This window comes from Rhincodon typus, chromosome 27, assembly GCF_021869965.1.
Source record: "Rhincodon typus isolate 14 chromosome 27, sRhiTyp1.1, whole genome shotgun sequence".
Taxonomy (NCBI): Eukaryota; Metazoa; Chordata; class Chondrichthyes; order Orectolobiformes; family Rhincodontidae; genus Rhincodon; species Rhincodon typus.
In genome coordinates, this window is record NC_063358.1 from 3330487 (window position 1) to 3347472 (window position 16986).

At 42.0% G+C, this 16986-nt stretch overlaps 1 protein-coding gene and 1 long non-coding RNA gene across 8 annotated transcripts in view; one reads left to right on the forward strand and one right to left on the reverse strand.

Annotated features, from left to right (window-relative positions):
• Nucleotides 1-294, reverse strand: part of LOC125486301 (probable G-protein coupled receptor 139) — a 38198-nt gene extending 37904 nt beyond the window's left edge. For all 7 annotated transcript variants that reach the window (XR_007264985.1, XR_007264986.1, XR_007264987.1 and 4 more), the window contains exon 1: nt 144-294. The gene's annotated coding sequence lies outside the window, so the exon portion shown is untranslated. The remainder of the gene's footprint in view (nt 1-143) is intronic.
• On the forward strand, nt 165-11678 carry LOC125486303. Its single transcript, XR_007264991.1, has 3 exons — nt 165-630; nt 5320-5424; nt 10523-11678. It is a non-coding gene; the product is annotated as an uncharacterized LOC125486303 (long non-coding RNA).
• The last annotated feature ends 5308 nt before the right edge of the window (nt 11679-16986 follow it).

Sequence of the window (16986 nt, forward strand, 5' to 3'; positions counted from 1 at the left end):
CACTCACTCACTCATCCAATTCCCCAATCACTCACTCACTCACTCACCTAATCATCCAATTAGCCACTCATCCACTTACCCAATCACCCAATTACTCACACACCGACTCAGCCAATCGTACCCTCACCCAATCACCTACTCACCATATCTGAAGAAGGGTCTCGGCCTGAAACGTCAGCTTTCCTGCTCCTCTGATGCTGCTTGGCCTGCTGTGTTCATCCAGCTCTACATCTTGTTATCTCACCTCCTCACCCGATCACCAACTTACATCCAGTCATTAAGTTACTTACTGAAAGATAGACAGCTGTAATAATCTGACTTGAAAACAGCAGCTGCTATGGTGATAGAGGGGTGTGTCTGCCTTTCCTTGAGTTTTTTGACCTCTCTCTGGACATCTGTGCTGACTCATTGATGTTTCAGAAGCTCCTGCTGAAAAAAATCACAAAATTTCCTATTTACAGGAAGCTGCACAGGAGGCATTGCTGAAGACTATGAAGATTTAGGCCATTGTTCAAAATGTCAAAATTTCAGACCGTGCCTCCAGCAGAGCAGCTCTCAATTTTGCTCTGGCAGACTAGACTTTTCAGGAGCTTGAAATGTGTTTGAAAACTACAGGTTTCTGATAGAGAAGTGAGTATGCTACTACCTGAGCCATAGCTGAAGTTTTGCAAGTCTTTGGAGTGTAGTTCTAATGGACTATTGATTTTAGAATACTTGACCAATACAAGGCTACATTTTCTATTATTAATAATAACAGAAATGTTCTAAAGCTACATAGACAAGGCCGCAGTTATGGAGAAAGTAAGGTTACTGTTTCAGTGTAATGATCTGCTTTCAGGAGCCAGTTTTATTGTGGTATGATGTTGTAGGATGTAAATGCTGTGGAAGCAGTTCAGCGGAGGTTTACTCGACTAATGGGGGAACTGTCTTATGAGGAAAGGTTGGACAGTCTAGACTTGTATCTGCTGGAGTTTACAGAGTATGAAGTGACTTCATTGAAACATAAGGTTCTGATGGGTCTTGACTGGATGGATATGGAGAAGATGTTTCCTCCTGTGGGAGAGGCTAGAACTGCTTACAAATAAGGGGTCGTCCATTTAAAATAGAGACGAGGGAGAATATTTTGTGTCACAGAGGATTGAGAGTCTTTGGATGTCCTCAAAAGTTCATGGAAGCAGGACCTTTGAATATTTTCAAGGCAGAGGTGGACAGATTGCTGATGAGTGAAGGGGAGTAGGTAGCAATGTAGAGTAATCCATTTGGCCATGATCCTATTAAATGGCTGAGCAGGCTGGAGGCCTGCTAGTGCAGGCCTACTCCAGCTCCAACCCATAAGAACAAACATAGGTTTGATACGTCCAATTCAAACTGAGTAATTTTGATATATGATGTGTTTTGAGTAAATACCTACTTAACAAGATTTGCAGTTTAAACTGTGCTGTGAGATACTGCTTTCAAGTGCGTTAGTTAAAATACAATTTACTTTATATGGATGAGGACTTTTTGTTAAATTGGTGGACAGAAGAATTTCATATGTATTCTTTAAAGGCTGTGCAATGAATATTGCACAACACAATTTTGAAAGATTAGAATTCACTTTCCTGTCTTTATTATTATTAATCATTTGGATCGCTCCATTCTAATGAGCCTCTGTGCTTGATTGTATTCTGCAGTGGGAGGGTAGGACCTGAAAGCTTGGTGAAAGGGTCATAGTCTGCTGACTCATGGCCATCTGAAAAATTTAAAAACATTATCGTCTCTGCAAGTTTCTTAAATTGCGAAGTGTGGGATGGAACCAGGCTCATTTAACATGTGACTATACAGAAATAATGGTGAGGCGAATTGACAAGGACAAGGGAGACTTTACAAAAACAGCTGTAGTCATCAACTTGGTGAAGCTAAAGTGATAGACATCGCTTTGTGCATATTTATTGTTGCAACTTGCATTAACATTATACTTCCATGATACTGTTTACCCTCTTAGTTTTCTGTGATGTTAAGATATTTGAATTATATTATGTTTGTTACAGTTTCTTCTGATCAGCTATTTAAAGCAGTATTGTTGTAACTGGTCACACCTCAGTAGTATTGAGTAACGTTTACACACTAGCCGTTCTTACACCGAGAAGTCACCTGTGTGGTTATCAGACAAAATTTAATGTGGTTTTTAGTGAATTAGCACCTATGTATAAATAGATGTCACTTGTCACAGTTGTATGTAAGTCCCTGAAAAGCTCAATTTACCATAACTTGGTGGCTAACGGAGCTATTAGCGCGCTCAATATTTAACAAGTGCTGCCCAACTGAAGAGTTCTAACAGTGAATAAGTAAATTTGCCATAGTCCTACTGGATCGTCGGGCTGATCTCTCATGAGAGAGGGACAGCTGGTGGTGGTTTAATTTGAGGGTCACCACACCTTGGGCGAGGGGAGAGATTGAGACAGAGAGTCTTTCATGCTGCCCTCAGTTGGTGCAGGAATTGAACCTACACTGCTGACATCACTCTGCATCACCAAACTAACCATCCAGCCAACTGACCTCCTATCAAGGTAACAAATAGAGAAACCGAGCTGGTCTGGCACTATCAGTGGAGAGAGAGAAACAGAGTTAATGTCTCGAGTCCAGTATGACATCATCAGGGATAGATGAGAATGTGGAATTCAAAACATAAACTGATCAACCATGGCCTTATTGTGGGGCAGGGTTGAGGGGCTGAATGGTCTGTTACTTCCAAATCATATGTTTGTATGTTCAAATTATAAATAACTGGGGAAATGTTTTGTTTAATTAAATCAGCCAATCACTGGGACATACATGACCTATATATCTGGAATTGCAGTAAAACTGAAATCTTCCCTCATTTCCATTCATTTTTACCTGGTCAGGGCTGTGAAGAAAATACAAAACCTCTGGAAAAGGACATTCAATTATATTTAGATTCAAGTTAATTCTCTCAGTCAATGTCCTGTTGTGTTACAATGAGAGGTCCACCCTTCATCACTGCTTTTAGAATTCAGAAATAATGTCGGAACTTCAAGAATGTATGCTTTTGTATCCTTTCCACATTTTCTGACATCTCCGCCCTGCCTCGCCCTCTCCACATTCCACCTCCACACCACCCTCACCATGTCCCCCTCACACATTCTTCCACCATACCCCCTCCCTGTCCTTACATCTTCCAGCCTTTATTTTCCTCCCAGTGAAATTCTAGTGCGAGGTTTGAGCACAAATCTCCAGGCTCACACTCCAGTGTGGTACTGAGCAATGGTTGCGCTGTCAGAGCCACTGTCCTTTTAGATGTTAAACTGTGGTCCTGTGCCCCCTTCCCCCACCCACGCTCCCCCCCACCCCCACCACCCTCACCAACACCACAGTGAGCAATGGTAAAAGTTCCCATGACACTAGTTTGAAGCACAGCAGTGTTGTCCCTGCGGTCCTGTATAAATCCAACACTTTCTTTCAAATTATCACCGTTTAGATAACGTCACCAAGTTTAAAAAAAAGTATCGCTGTTTGTGTGTCGATTATGTCATATACTCCTGTTTTCAAATGTATTTGCACAGTTTGTTTTGTCAGCAATTGCTTTTACACATTTCGGATGAAAACATCAGGTACAAGGGCCAATGCTGCCCTCTCCTCCCAGAAACGTTCATTGCCCATTACCCCATGGGCTCCGAACATCATCGAGGTGGTTGTGCCCTTCAAACCAGTGAGATCTGACTGTTTTTCTGCAGTAGCCTGTTGATTGTCAATCAGTCATTCATTTCCACTCAATTAATTCTGACAGGCAACCGGAATAATTTAACCCCATGAATTACTTTTGGGGAATACTGATTTACATCTTTTTTTCTCTCTAACTGTTGCTCAGCTTCTCCCATAATTTCACCAATTTATGTAAAGCCGCATCTGTGCACAAGTTACCCTGTCTCTCTCGATCTGTCCTCGCTTACCTTCTGGGAGTTGTTCTGCTTCCTGCGCTATTTTCCACGCAGTCTCTGTCTTAAAGCACTTTAATGGGTGTTCAAATGAGTCTGTGTGTCATTAGTATTCATTTGACATGTTATAGGTGATAATTGTATAACTGAGATGATTGCTCAGCCCTAACTTCCCTTGAAGCAACGTGTGTTAGGTCAATGTTTAAAATGCACTTTCCTTCATTCACTCACTGGATGTGACTGTTTCACCAGCAAAGCTCACAGTTATTAGTTATCCTTACTTGCTCTTAGAAATCTGGTGGTAAGCTAGGCAGGCCATTGCAGAGACTATATGAGTCAGCCACAGTGCTATCTATTGTTTATTTATTCACTCACAGGATGTGGGCGTTGCTGGCTGGCTCAGCAAATATTGCCCATCCCCAACTGACTCTGGAGGTGGTAGTGAGCTGCCTTCTTGAACTGCTGCAGTCCTGGGGTGTAAGAACACCCACAATCCTGACAGGGAGGGAGTTTGACCCAGAGACAGTGATATATTTCCAAATCAGAATGATGTATGGTTTGGAGGGGAACTTGCTAGTGTTCCCATGCATGGTCAGATATGCTGGTCCAGCAGATGTTGGTCACTATAGGGCATTAGTAGGGTAAGGCAAGTAAATCTGTAGAATTCTATCGGATCAGCCATCATTTCATTGAATGGCAGAGCAGGTTTGATGGGTTGAATGGCCTGTTTTCTATGCGTCATGCCCTACAGTAAATCAAATGGGGTTTTTAACAATTTGCTGGCTTCATGGTTGCTACCACTGAGAATTGATAATCTTTGGAGATACTTTTAATTAAATTCCCCAGCCATAGTGGGATGTGAACTGGTGTCTCTGGATCATTAGGTTAGGGTTAATAATCCTCATAACATCACCACTCCTGCTATTCCTGATCCAACATAGCTAATTTATTTATCATTTATAGCTAAAATGATAAGTCATTGACCAACGTGTTATGTCACAAATGATGTATGACTGACCCACCAAAAAAGGTTATAAACACTAGATTTATGTCATATTCACTTACATTTTACTTACTCAAATTAACAGGGGAACATCAGAGCAGGAATATGTTGTTTGACCTTTTGAGTCCATCCCACTATTCACAGACAAACAACCCTCTGAGAGAAAAAATATATCCATATTTCCATTTTAAAGGGAAGACCTCTTATTCTTAGACTATCCCTTCCAGATCCAACCTTTCACACAAGAGGCAACCCTCTCAGGAGCTACCCTTTCAACTCTGCTCAAACTCTTACAAGTATTTTATTTATCACTGTTCCTTCAGTTTCACTGGGTCCCTGTCAGGAATTCCCTCCCTAACGGCTTTGTGGGTCTATCTACAGCACACGGACTACAGCAATTCAAGAAGGCAGCTCACCACCACCTTCTTAAGGGCAACAAGAGACAGAAAATAAATGCTGACCACCAGCGATGACCCCATTCCATGAGTGAGTAAAAGAAAGTCTATATTTTTCTAAAAGCAATAGGTGTCAGCTCAATCTGTTAAACTTTTCTTTACACCATAACTTGCAAACAGGGCTACTTGCATGCCAAACAGCAAAAGCAGTAAGTGATAGACAGGGCAAAGTGATCCCATAACTAATGGATCAGATCTAAGCTCTGCAGTCCTGCCACACCCAGTCAGGAATGCTGGTGGGCAATTAAACAACTCACTGGAGGAGGAGGGTCCACAAATATCCCCATCCTCAATGCTGGAAGAGCCCAGCACATCAATGACAAAGATAAGGCTGAAACATTTGCAGCAATCTTCAGCCAGAAGTGCCGAGTGGATGATCCATCTTGGCCTCCTCCAGTGGTCTCTAGCATTACAGATACCAGTCTTCAGCCAATTCGATTCACTCCACGTGATATCAAGAAACAGTTGGAGACACTGGACACTGTAAAGGCTATTGGCCCTGACAACATTCCAGCAATAGTACTGAAGGCTTATCCCCCAGAATTTGCTGCTCCCTTAGCCAAGCTCTTTCAAACAGTTACAACACTGGTATTTACCTGACATTGTGGAAAATTGCCTAGGTACGTCCTGTGCGTAAAAAAGCAGGTCAAATCCAACCTGCCCCATCAGTGCACTCTTGATCATCAGTAAAATGATGGAAGGTGTCATCACTGTGTTATCAATCAGCACCTGCTCAGCAATAACCTGCTCAGTGATGCCCAGCTCCTGACCTCATTATAGCCTTGGTTCAAAAATGGACAGAAGAGCTGAATTCCAAGGGGAGGGGAGAGTGACAACCCTTGACATCGATTATGGCATCAAGGAGACCTACCAAAACTGGAACTGGGGACAAACTCTGCTGGTTGGAGTCATACCTGACACGCAGGAAGATGATCGTGGCTGTGGGAGGTCAGTCATCTCAGCTCCAGGACACCCCTGCAGAAATTCCTCAGGGTAGTGTCGTAGGCCCAACCATCTTCAGCTGCTTCATCAATGACCTTCTCTCCATCATAAAGTCAGAACTTGGGATGTTTGCCAATGATTGCACAATGTTCAGCACCATTCACAACTCGTAAGACATTGAAGCAGTTCATGTCCAAATGCACAAGATGTGGAAAATATCCAGACTTGGTGGCAAGTAACATTCATGTCGCACAAATGCCAGGCTTTGACCATCACCGATAAGAGACAACTTAACCTTCAACAATTGAAATGCAATGGTGTTACCATCACTGAATACCCCGCTATCAACATCCTGGAGGTTACCATTGACCAGAAACTCAACTGGACTCACCACATAAATACAACAGCTACAAGAGCAAATCAGAGACTAGGAATACAGCAATGAGTAACTCACTTCATGACTCCTCAAAACCTCCACCATCCAAGGTAATGGATGGTGTCCAAGAGCGTGTCCAAAGCACAAGTCAGGAACGGGATGGAACACTACCCTCTTGCCTGGATGAGTGCAGCCCCAAAAACACTCAAGAAGCCTGACAACATCCAGGACAAAGCAGCCCGCTTGATTAGCACCAAATCCACAAACATCCACTCCCTCCACCACCAACACTCTCAATAACAACAGTGTTTACTATCTACAGGATCCCACTGCAGAAATTTGCCCAACATCCTGAAACAGCACCTTCCAAACCCATGACCACTTCCATCTAGAAGGACAAGGGGAGCAGATACATGGGACCACCACTACCTGCACGTCCCCTCTGTGTCACTCACCATCCTGACTTAGAAATATATCACCAGTCCTTCAGTGTCACTGGGACAAAAATCCTGCAATGTCCTCCTTAACAACATTGTCAATTTGACTGCAACGTTTCAAGAAGGCAGCTCATCACCATTTTCTCCCGCCACTAGGGACAGACAATAAATGCTGGTCTACCCAGCATCACCAATGTCCCACAAGTGAATAAAAAAATCCCTTAATTCCCAGTTCTCTTTATCTAAATCATGAATATAGATTTTGAACTATATAGTGCCCTAATCCCTATGACTCCACCAGTTATCAACTTGCCAACCTGAAGATAATCCATTTATCCATTCCATGGATTCTGTCAGAACCAATCCTTCATCCATGTTAATATGTTACCTCTATGGCATCTAACTATACGGAGTTCCAAGTACACCACATCAACAGATTTCCCATTATCTACCCTACATGTTATTTCCTCAAAGACATCTAACAATGATGTTAACATGACTATTCTTTCACAAAACCATGGTGACTCTGCCTGATCCCAATATAACATTCTAAGTATCCTGCTCTAATCCCCTTAATGATGGATTCCTGCCATTTGTCTTTGATAGATTAAGGCTCACTGGTCCATTCTTTCCAACTTTCTACTTCCCTCCTTTCTTGAGTAAAGAAATAAACAATACATTGAATATGAATCTACAAAAATATTTCTCTGCTTTACTGAAGGAATCTCACATTGTCAAGGGGACTGTTTGTATTTCTGTCAAGCTGGGGTCATGTCTCCCATTTGAACGGTTCCATTCTGTTAAAGATCTGACTGCATTATTGAGGGAGGATCAATTAAATTTTCCATTGTCCAGTCTTGGCCACCATTCCTCCGTCAGCAACTTAGGTGGCACAGTAGCTCAGTGGTAAGCACTGCTGTCTCACAGTGCCAGGGAGCGAATACATCCTCAGACAACTGTCTGTGTGGAGTTTGCATATTCTCCCTGTGTCTGTGTAGGTTTCTTCTGGGTGCTCTGGTTTCCTCCCACAGTCCAAGATATGCGGGTTAGGTGGATTGGCCCTGCTAAATTGCCCATAGTATCCGGGGATGTGCAGGCCAGGTGGGTTCATTATGGTAAATGCAGAATTGATCAATTGCTACTTGTGGGATCTTGGTCTGTGTTCGATCACTGGAAAATTTCTCAATGTTACAAGAATATTACAAATTGACTTTGTTGTAAAGCATTTTGAGAGTGTTTTGGAATGTACCAATGACTGGGATGTATGTAAATTTTTGTCTTCAACTTTTCTCCACATCTAATTTTTAAGGCACATTAAAGATGCGTTTCAATTGGATGTAACTCAGTCTAAATAACCTTCTAACTTTCCATACCATTCTCCCAGAGAGGAAGGAGTGAAGCAATGCAAGCCAAATAAACCTTTGCTGCACAGGTATAAACAGTGAGGGAAATGGAACATAACACCTCTAAATATTACAAGAATATTTCTTTCCCCTTCTGCAGACAATGCCAGTCTCACTCCTCTCCACTCCCACCTCAATAGCTTTCTGCTGTTGATTGTATTCCTCACACTGCTTTCCTTTCTGTTTCTTCATCTGTGGGACTGAACTGAAATCATGAATAGGTACATTCTGTTTGCCATAATTTCTTACAAACACAGAAAAAAAAATCAGAAAGTTTTGCCTTCAATTAACAGTACAAAATGAAAACATTTACAAAAGTATTTTCTTTCACGCTGTATGGTATACAGTTTCCAAATGAAAATTTTTATTTCTTTCTGTAAACATCAGTTTACAATAAGAACCTTGAGCTCTCTGACTGTGAATTCTCTGCGGTCAATTCCCTTGTGTAGTCTTTTATTCAATCCATGCTAGTTTATAATCGGTAAAAGGCAAGCATTCAAAAGTATCCATCAGTGATGTTGTAACGATGATTAAGATCACCCTTATTAAGTGGGAGTCTTGGGTCTCAAACTCATTTATGACTCCTGCTTATGCATAGTGATGAGATTCAGAGCAACTAAAAAAATGCAAAGTCTGAAATTGTTTTACTAAATTGTGTGCATACATATCATTTAGGAAAGATATACCAAGGCCTTAAAAGCCCTTTTGGACAGTTCAGAAAGATCCCACAGTCCTATTTTGAAGTGCAGGGGAGTTATCCTACTGTCTGGTCAATTTTTATCCATCAAGCTGTGGGACATCTCTGCAGGAGTTCCTCAACCATCTTCAGCTGCTTCATCAATGACCTTGCCTCCATTTTAAGATCAGAAGTGGGCATGTTCGCTAATGATTGTACAATGTTAAGCATCATTTGTGACTCCTCAGATACTGAAGCAGTCCATGCCCAAATGCAACAAGATCTGGACAATATCCAGGCTTGGGCTTGGGCAAGTGACATTCATGCCACACAAATGCCAGGCTATGACCATCGCCAATAAGAGACAATCTAATCACCACCCCTTGACATTCAATGGTGTTACCATCACTGAATCCCCACTATCAACATCCTGGGAGTTATTATTGATCAGAAACTCAACTGGACTCACCACATAAATGTAGTGTCTACAACAGCAGGTCAGAGGCTAGGAATACTACAATGAGTAACTCACCTCCTGACTCTCCAAAGCCACCATCTACAAGGCACAAGTCAGGAGTGTGATGGAATACTCCCCACTTGCCTGGATTGGTGCAGCCCCAACAACACTCAAGAAGCTTATCACCATCCAGGACAAAGCAGCCCGCTTGATTGGTACTACATCCACAAGCATCCATTCCCTCCACCACTGATACTCAGTACCAGCAGTATGTACTATCTACAAGATGCGCTGCAGAAATTCACCAAAGATTCTGAGACAGCGCCTTCCAAACCCATGACCAATTCCATCTAAAAGGACAAGGGCAGCAGATACCTGGGAATACCACCAGTTTCAAGTTCCTCTCCAAGCCACTGACTCTCCTGAGCAGCGTTCCTTCACTGTTGCTGCGTTAAAATCCTGGAAGTCCCTTCCTAATGGCATTGTGGGTCAGGCCCCAGCAGTTGGACTGCAGCAGTTCTGTAAGGCAGCTCACCACCAACTTCTCAAGAGCAAATAGGGACAGGGTAATAATTGCTGTCCAGCCAGCAACAGCTACACCCCACAAATGAATTTTAAAAATCAATTTAGCAATCAATATCACAATTTCAGATTGACTAGTCATTATCCCATTGTTATTTGTGGGAGCTTGCTGCTACATCTCCAATATTACAATTGCATCTACCCGTCAAAAAATCTCTAAGTTCTAAAGAAGGGTCATGACATCCGTAACATGGACTCTGCTTTCTCTCCCCAAGGACCTGCTGAATTTCACCAGTGATTTCTGTTTTTGTTTCAGATTTACAGCATCTGCAGTTTTTTTTTCAAAAATACTTCACTGGCTGTAAAAGAGACAACCGATGGAAGGCGTTATATTCACAGGTACAGCACCTCATATTTCGCTTGAGAACCCTGCAGCCCAATGGTCTCAATGTGGACTTCACAAGCTTCAAGATCTCCCCACCCCTTACCGCATCCCAAAACCAGCCCACCTTGTCCCCGCCTCCTTGACCTGTCCATCTTTTCTCCCAACTATCCACTCCTCCCACCTCACTGACCAACCCCCACCCCCACCTCCTACCTACCAGCCTCATCCCCGCCTCCTTGGCCTGTCCGTCTTTTCTCCCACCTATCTGCTCCTCCCACCTCACTGACCAACCCCCATCTCCTCCTCCTACCTACCAGCCTCATCCCCGCTTCCTTGACCTGTCCGTCTTCCCTCGACTGACCAACCCCCACCATAACTCCCTGCCTACACTCACCTTTACTGGCTCCATCCCCGCCTCCTTGACCTGTCCATCTCCTCTCCACCTATCTGCTCTTTTATCCACCTTCCATCTGCCTCTCCCTCTCTCTCTATTTATTTCAGAATCCCCTTCCCCTCCCCCATTTCTGAAGAAGGGTCCAGACCTGAAACGTCAGCTTTCCTGCTCCTCTGATGCTGTTTGGCCTGTTGTGTTCATCCAGCTCTACACCTTGTTATCTCAGATTCTCCAGCATCTGCAGTTCCTGCTATCTCTCTCCATCTCATATTCACGCATGTTTCTTTTCATTGTGCAGTTTCTACATCTTCTTTCCATTTTAGAGGCACTGAAAGTATTTCTTGGACAGCAGGTTAAAGATCACTGGCATGCAGAACTATGATTAAATTACCTAAAATCTTTATAATCCCAAAAATCTCACAAATGATATCCTAAACCATTAATAATATGGTAGTTTTTGTGGTCCAGGATGCCTAATAATCCTGGTAGAGCCTTCTTCCTCAATGAACAGCTTCACACTCTTCTAAACTATTATTTTCGGTCATTTCAACTTCCTTAAAGCATTAAATTTGAATAATATTCAGATTGTTTTACCAATTTTATGAGCTCGACATGTTGAATCACAGGTACCTCAAGTCATTCATTATACTTTAAAATAAAAACATCCAATTAGTAGTGGACGGTAAACTCGGATATAATAGTCAACCGAGATTGTGAGCAATGACATTAAAACTATATTTTTCAGTTGTCACTGTAGAAGAATACTGATTGTCTGCACGTTCTGAAAACGGAGATGATTCTATCACCCATTTCAGCTGCGGGAATTCATTAATCCAATTCTAACACTTACAGACCAAAAAACATTTTCTCTTGGAAGCCATTAATGTTGCTTAATCTACAGCATGATGCTTGTTAGTACAGTGTATAGCTGTTAATGGGCATGCTGTTGATAGGAATTGGCTGAGAAGAATATTAAGTCTGAAACCAGTTTTGTCACCTGTACATGCTGCAGTATTTTTCTCTTAAGAGCAGCTACACAAAAGCGCCATTGTCATGAGGACCCTCTAATTAAGAGTCTCCTACTCCTTATGAATGTTAAACAGTTGCGTGGAAAAGTAATCATTTAAATTTAGGATACAGTGCCGGCTCAGACTCATTAAATACAATAAATTTTTAGTGAGGTGCTCAACCTATTAAAGGGAGAGTGGACTCTGCTTTCAGCAGTAATTTCTACTACATTACTGATAAACCCCTGAAGGTAGAGTCATGCTTTTACATAGGGGCCTCCATACTGGACATAATCATCACTGAGTGGTCAATCTTCATGTTGCAAAATTTGTTTTGAGTTTGTTTATAAGCCTAACATATCTTGGCAGAAAGAAAGCTGCAGCTTCAGAAACACAGCCAAGATTATATTCAGATTTGGATTCATTCATTTTTATAAGATCTTTGATTATCATCCACTTTTGCGGCGAGATGAATATTTGGATAATTCTGTGCATCTGAAGTCCTCAATTAACATTTCAAGACTGTCCCAATCTTCAAAGATTCGGCAGACACCACATCCTAATGCCTTACCCCCACAATCCACCCCCCCTACCCTTCTCTGATGAGCTCTCCTGCAGATCTGTGATATATTTCTGTGTAGGAGTCTCCTTAATGGTGAGTGCAGCAGCTGGAGTTACATGTTGGAGAAATCTGCTTCACTGCTGCTCTAGCTGAAAGAAAAATAGATGTTGAGGTCACCTGAGGCGACATCTGAATGATGCAAGAGTACTGCACACAATGGGATGACTGACATACATTGGAAGAATCACTGTGCAGTGCGCTAGTCTGAGAAATGTGGGATTGTCTGACATAAAGCCTAGGCTCCAGCCAGCTTTGCCTGCAGACGCAATGACTGAGTCTTTGAGCTGTAGTCCAGCTACTCACTCGTCAGTCACTGAGGGATTGATTTGAAATGTTAAAGTTTTTCTTCTATACTGCAGGGTCAGGAATAGCACGTGGTGTATCTGAATTCTTTTCAGAATCTGAGCTCAATAGCTTTACTGGAATCAATTTTCTGCTTCCATTAACCTCAGATATAGGATACAAACATAGACTTACAAACAAATAAAATAAACTGAAAAAAAGACATAGAAATTGATGAAGAACTCAGCAGGTCTAGCGGGATCTGTGAAGAGAAAACAGTTAATATTTCAAGTCCAGTGACCCTTCTTCAGAACTGGTGATCAGGTTTGGCATAAATCAGTGTTTAATATATATTTATTAATATCTCCTTTTATTACGAGTACAATATTTATATACAATCATTTCCTTATGGTAATGATGTTCGAGGACCCCAAACACACCACTAGTTTCTTTCCTCACTCTTCAATGAGATGTGAGCATCACTGACAAGACCAGCCCAACTCAATTTTTCCTTTCTTATTCAGAGTCAACCACATTGCTGTGGGTCTGGAGTCACATGTAGGCCAGATCAGGTAAGGATGGCAGTTTCCTTCCCTAAAGGACATTAGTGAACCAGATGGGTTTTTACAACAATCAGTGATAGTTGTCTGAGTATCATTACCAAGACCAGCTCTACATTGCAGACTTACCAACTGAATTGATCTTCAGGAAAAAAAAGCTTCTTCTCATTGTCCATCTTAAAAGGAAGATTTCTTATTCTGAAATGGTGTCCTGTAGTTCTAGTCTCCTGCATAGGATGGATACAGGAAGATGTTTCCTCTTGTCGTACCCCCTCAAGTTTGGATATGTGTTAGGAAGAATACTTGTATACCCCAATCAGTACAGGCCTGTGGCTGCTCAACCTTGTTTCAGAAGATAAGCCTAGATCCTGGAACGAATCAAAGGAAGAGAGGCACAGAACCATGCACCCCTGGATTGATTTGTTGCAAGCCGTGAGGGGCCATGGATCAGGCTGTAGACTTGCTCGCGGAGCTGGTGAGTTTGTTTGCAAATGTTTCGTCACCCTGCTCAGTAACATCGTCAGTGCACCTCCGGTGAAACGTTGGTGTTCTGTCCCATTTGTTACTTATATGCCTCGGTTTGCTGGGGTGGTTGGTATTACTTTCAGTTCTGTTTTTCAGTGGTTTGTATATCAGGTCTAATTCAATGTGTTTGTTGATGGAATTCCATTTGGAATGCCAGGCCTCCAGGAATTCCCTGGCATGTTTCTGTTTGGCTTGTGCTATTATAGGTGTGTTGTCTCAGTCGAACCCATATCCTTTTTTGTCTGTGTACACTGAGACCAGTGAGAATTGGTCATGTCTCTTGGTGGCTAGTTGGTGTTCGTGTATCCTTATTGTCAGTTTTCTTCCCGTTTGGCCAATGTAATGTTTCATTGGATTGATTCTGTTCCCTGCAGGAGTGAGGAGAAAACATGCCTACAGAAATGAGCAGCTTGGCTTGGATGTTGCAGGGGATGTCTGTCACAGTAGTGGGGGTGGGGAGCAGTGTACATTTCTGGGTACGGTGCCTCAAAGAGATCAAAGACTTCCTCAGGGGACAGGAGTCCATTGGCCCATTCAACAACATCTGGATGTCGATCTTACCACAGCTCTCGCTCACTCTGCCTTTCCAGTCCTTCTTTTGCACCTTTACACCTCAGACCAGCATAGTTTATGAATGTACCATTTCTCTGTATCTACCTACCTGTTCATCTGACCATCATCACTAGCATTCACCCTCATGCTAATGAAATGTCACACTCAACCTTCACATTGACTTTTATCTCCTTCTATACTCTCTGAACACTCTATTTTTCACAAATAGAGGTCTCTTTTCCCCCTGTGTGCAAAGGAAGAGTTCACAGAACAGCAGTTCTTTCCAATTTGACACTGCAGAGGAGGTGGTGCTGCAGATTAACAGAGTCATAGTACACATGGCCATTAGTGATGGAGAACTGGGGATCCCCCAATAACCTGTGACAGAATAAATATATCATGCAGTCATATGGTCTGTGAAATATTTGTTATTGATCCTAATTCTTAGAAATACAGAAGAAGTCATATTCCAAGCCATAAACCTGGCTTGATAGACCATAAGTTTTGTTTTTACAATTTGGTTACTGTGGTAGTCAGTCACAGAATGTTTTCACCTGACTTAGGAGGGAAATGATTTAGAAGGCATTTAGAATGTTTGCATTCATTACTCAGACCTTTGAAATTGGGAGTTGGGAAATTCTATTGAGGTTGTACAGGACGTTGGTGAGGCCTCTTCTGGAGGATTGAGTCCGGTTCTGGTTGCCTTGTTATTGGAACGATATTATTAAGCTGGAGAAGCTTCAGAAAAGATTTATCAGGATGTTGCTGAGATTAGAAGGTTTGAGTTACAGGGAGAGGCTGGATAGGCTGGGAGCATAAGAGGTCAAGGAGTGACCTTATAGACGTTTTTAAAATCATGAGGGAACTAGATAAGCTGAATGGCAGGTGTCTTTTCCCTAGGGTGGAGGATTTCAAGACTAAAGGGCATATTTTTAAGGTGAGAGGAGAAAGATTTAAAAGGGACATGAGGGGCAACGATTTTACACAGAGAGTGGTTCATGTGTGGAATGAACTTCCAGAGGAAGTGATGGATGCGGGTACAGCTGTAAAGTTTAAAAGAAATTTGGATAAGTACATGAATTAGAAATGTTTGGTGGGAATTGGCCAAGCGCAGGCAGGTGGGATTGGTTTAGGTTGGGATTGGTTTAGTTTGGGATTATGGTCGGCATGGACTGATTGGACAGAAGGGAGTGTTTCCATACCGTCTGATGCTATGACACTTTGACTCTATGACTTGTCAATGTACTTTAGCAAAGAACATAAGTTTATTACACAAACGAGAAAGAAAATCAAAGTTATTGGAAAGATCTTATCATGAAACCACTTAGGCTAAGTCATTGATTTTCATACTGAGCTCTTAGAAATAGACACAAAGTTTTGATGCTTTTAAGCTACCAAACTGCTGATATGGTATTTTGTTCTGAGCTGCCACCTGCTGCTGGGCCTGGGCCTTTCCTTCTGCAGGTCATAAAAGCTCAAGCCAAGAATAATCAATATTATCTCACCAGATAGCTTAAGTCACATGATTTCTTAGAAAGGCTTACTGTTCAAAATGACTTTCTCACCATTTCCTTAAAAAAATCACTCATTTACAACACAAGAAACCAAAAACCCATTTTGTTTTACTTTAGAATCAAAGTTGCCAAACAATAGCAATAATATTATAAACCTTCATCACCAATCACATAGTCACATCGTCTACAAAATATCACACAGTTATGTGATTTATGAAATATTACATTGCATCATTCATAAAATATCACAGCTATGTGGTCCATTCAATATCAGATTCACATGGTCTGTGAAATTTCACAGTCACATGGTATGATGCACTCACTCATTGTGACCAATTGATTGTCAAGCAAGAAATGAAAAATAACATGTGAACAATAATGACTTTGTACCCTCTTACCCTGTCAGTTCTGATTCCTGTCTTTCCTCTCTCGCACACCCTTCAAGTATCTTCATGAAGTGATGCAGGAGGAACTTATTGTATCTCCAGTTACTGTCAGCACCAGCCTATGATGTGCGTAGTTCACTGCCACTCACCCTCCTTTCTCTACACAGAGTCTAGGGTCTACCTAATGATCAGTGGTAGAAGATAGGCTACTCGTGAGGAAGCACTTGTCTCATTTAACAAGGTAGCTTGTTCTGTGATAGCAATAGATACCATTTTTATCGCTAGTCAGGCATTAATTATGGAGGACTCTCAGGAGTTGTATCCCTTCAGGGGCTCGTGTGGAACCCAACTGTTTCCACCCAAATGTTGTGAGATATCATCAGATTGGGTGGAGCTCAATGTAACATGCACATTAACTCCTTCAGAAACATTACCTTTGGATTACTCTGAGGATGAACAATCACGGTCTTGTGAAACTCATCCATTGGCTCAGATAGGCACACTTCACTGGGACTGGTAGGTCGTTACACTGTCACTTAGTGTTGCAGACATG